The sequence below is a fragment of the Bubalus bubalis genome, chromosome 17 (genome assembly GCF_019923935.1).
Source record: "Bubalus bubalis isolate 160015118507 breed Murrah chromosome 17, NDDB_SH_1, whole genome shotgun sequence".
Taxonomy (NCBI): domain Eukaryota; kingdom Metazoa; phylum Chordata; class Mammalia; order Artiodactyla; family Bovidae; genus Bubalus; species Bubalus bubalis.
Window position 1 is genome coordinate 47,935,389 of NC_059173.1, and position 3,634 is coordinate 47,939,022.

A 3,634-nucleotide genomic window follows, 5' to 3' on the forward strand; every position below is an offset into this window, starting at 1 on the left:
CTTTTCAAAGTTAATCTTTTAAACATTTTTCTTCAAATTTTGTTTTGTATATTACTGTCCTCAGGATTTAGATAAAGAAAATGAGATTCAGGGTTTGAGTAGATTGCTAAGATCATATAGTCAGTGGTGGGACCAACTGAACCAGTGTTTGTTGATCATAATTTTTCTTGCTAAGGACTATGGCTAACACTTAACACTTGATACTTATTTTCTTTGCTTTAAAACTTTGCTATGAGCTTTTGTTTATTTGCATTTTTTAGTGGATCCATGATATATAAAAAAGTTACAAAGTATACAATTTTGTGTAAAATGAAATTTACATAAGGATTTAAAGCAGGATAGGCTTCCCTGATGGACTTCCCTGGTGGCTCAGATGGTAAAGCATCTGCCTACAATGCGGGAGACCCAGGTTCAATCCCTGGGTTGGGAAGATGTCCTGGAGAAGGAAATGGAAACCCATTCTAGTATTCTTGCCTGGAAAGAATACTGTCCATTCTTCCCATGGACAGAGGAGCCTGGTAGATTACAGTTCATGGGATCACAAAGAGTCGGACACGACTGAGCAACTTATGACTATGAGGCTTCCCTGATGGCTCAGCTGATAAAGAATCTGGCTGCAATACAGGAGACCCGTTTTGATTCCTGGGTTGGGAAGATCCACTGGAGGAGGGCTACCTACTCCAGTATTTTTGTGCTTTGCTAGTTGCTCAGCTAGTAAATAATCCACCAGCTATGTGGGAGACCTGGGTTCGATCCTTGGGTTGGGAAGATCCCCTGGAGAAAGGAACAGCTACCCACTCCAATATTCTGGCTTGGAGAATTCCATGGACTGTATAGTCCATGGTGTCACAACGAATGGAACACTACTGAGCATCTTCCACTTTCACTTTTCAGATGATAATGCTGGTATGTCTTCTACCAGTTCCTTAGCTCTGTTATTCAGAGGCAAATATTATTCACTTAGCCTTTTGCTGAGTACTTTCAGAGAACACTTTGGGAAACCAATCACACAACTGGTAATACACAATGCTCTGATAAAATGATCTTTATACCTTTCACTGAATAATATATTTTAGAAAGAGGGAAGTACTTATTTCAGTTTCTTGAGTCAATGGTGGAACGATAGGTCACAATGTTTCTAGGTTTTGTCAAGTGCTGAACTTTCACTACAACCCAATGTCAGTACACTGGATTTGCTGAGTGCTGGTGAGAGAACTTGTTTGATTCGATAATGTTTTTTCCTTTTCTGTTATTTATGTAAATTAAAAAATTTGGTTTTGTTTGTTAAACGCTTTGATGGAGAATTCAGTCTCAGTGGCTCCCAATAAACCCTTCTCTCCTGCTAATACGGTAGGGACTCATTCTCTGGGGCCCATGGTCCAAAAAAAAAAAGACAGTGATTCTTCACGCTTGTTTGCATGTTTATCACAGAATTTTTTCACAAAGAATGTGATGGAAAATTCTAAGATTTAGGTAAATAATGTAAGAGAATCTCCTCCTTTTTGACTACAAGGAATATTCAAGCTGCTGTTCATCAGTCCTACCCAATTACTGATAATCTAGAAGTTGCCTTTTCTGCTATAACCCTAAGAATCAGGACCCCACATCCCACTTATTTGTAGTAGAAAGACCAGGTTAACGAGTGTCCTCATTTGAAGACAGTGTCCACAGAGAGTGGTAGGTATTGAACTGAGCGATGTCTTAAAGCGGGGATGGATAACTGTAATTGGGAGACCCACTAACAATGCCAATAAAAGGGCATGCCAATATCATTCCATTAGCTGGCTCCCACTTATTTTTCTGCTGCAATTTGGGAGGCTGTGCAGGCAGCTGGGTAACTGCCTTGTGGTAATTTTTTTTTTTTTTTTTCTATACAGTCTTTGCTGGTCAGGTTTCCCCATCCTGTGTTCCACACATGTCATCTCAAGTTCCAATGACTCAGCTTCATACACAGCCTTGGAAAATTGCTGCCTCTTTATTCTTGCTCTTTACAATGTATTGCATAATTTAAAAGCTATACATTACTTCCTTCATTATTTAACACCTGGGTCTCAACATCCTTTTATTCTCTCAAAAAACCTCTTGGGAAAAGATGTTTTGGTTTCCACTGTCTCCTCCTGCCACACTGAAACTACTCTTTGAGTTGCATGCTTTTAATCAATCTAATTCCCTGGGGTACTTGATTTAATAAAGGGCAAATAAAGGGTATAATGAAAGAAAAACTTCCTTACACCCTTTAGGTTTTGTTACTGGGCCTGAGCATTAAAATGACGAAAGACAGATTAATAGAAGAAAATCATACAGATTTTATTTGATAATTTCACATGCACACAGGAATCTTGAGAAGAAAAATAGACCTAAAGAAGCAGTGAGAACTGACAGTTTGTAAGCTTTTTAAACAGAGAAATGTATATTTTTGGGAAAAGTTACAAGACAAAAGAATTTAGGCTGGAATAATAAGTTGTGGGAAAGAGAGTAGAAAATGTAAGTGAGGAAGTAGTGGATGATCAGGGTTATTTTCATGGGGTTATCCATACAGATCCATTTCAGAATCAGCTTAGTCTCCAGTGATAAGAATGGCATTCTCTTGGTACAAAAAGGACACTTTTCTCACAGAAAATTTGGTGATTTATGTTGAGATAGAAATGGGAAGCCAGGGAAGCCAGAGAACCCTTTTGTACTTGCTGTTTCTCAAGTACCGTTAGCTCAAAATAACCAACATGTCAAAACTGCATATTTGGAGTCTGCATGCTCTGATACCCTTCATGGTACTAGATAAAAACTTTAGTGCTTATCTGTAAATTCTCTTCAATGGAAAGAAGTTTGGGGTGGATTGATCGTGTGATAATTAGATTATTTCCTATATTCTTTATACCCATTTTACAAGACTATTCCTGCCTTTCTTTATCTCATAATTAGACATATTCTTTTGTACAACCTTAAGGAAACTAGCTAACTGGAAAAAATTCAAAACTCAAGTCTTATTCTAGAACATCTTTCCTTGGCATTAAAGAGAATGTACTTGCTCAAATAAAGTTTCTCTGTACAACAATAAGAATAGTAACAATCATTAATTCAATAATTGAACTCCTACCATATCTAATTCACAAAACTAACATTAACACATTAAGAAAATTATATATATATATATATATATATATATACACACACACACCCCCTCATGTATGTATGTATTAATGAGATAGGTATTATTAAATACAAAAACCAGGAGATGGTGAAGCACAGGGAAGCCTGAAGTGCTGCAGTCTGTTGGGTCACAATGAGTCAAACATGACTTAGTGCCAGGATAACATAACTAACAAGTAGTATAATTAGCCTTTAAGCTCAGATAGTTTTTCAAACTCTTTACACTTTTTTTCTTATTATTCCTCATCTGCTCATAACAACTTAACTCGTACTGTAAGCAACACAAAGTATGGAAAGGTTAACTATATTCAAAATTTGAGAAGAAAATATTCCATAACTGAACTCCACAACCATAACTGAATCTTGGAGTGAAATGGGGATTTTCTATTGAAAAACTCTTCTTTCAACATATTAAATGTATATATCTTTTCTTTCTCGCCTGTTCAATGAGAAAGTCTATATTTTAAACATAGTTGTTACCCATAAG

General features: G+C 36.7%; 1 non-coding gene across 1 annotated transcript; it reads left to right on the forward strand.

The window, feature by feature from the left end:
• The first annotated feature begins 358 nt into the window (after positions 1-358).
• On the forward strand, positions 359-430 carry TRNAC-ACA. The gene has a single exon. It is a non-coding gene; the product is annotated as a tRNA-Cys (tRNA).
• Positions 431-3,634: the final 3,204 nt, after the last annotated feature.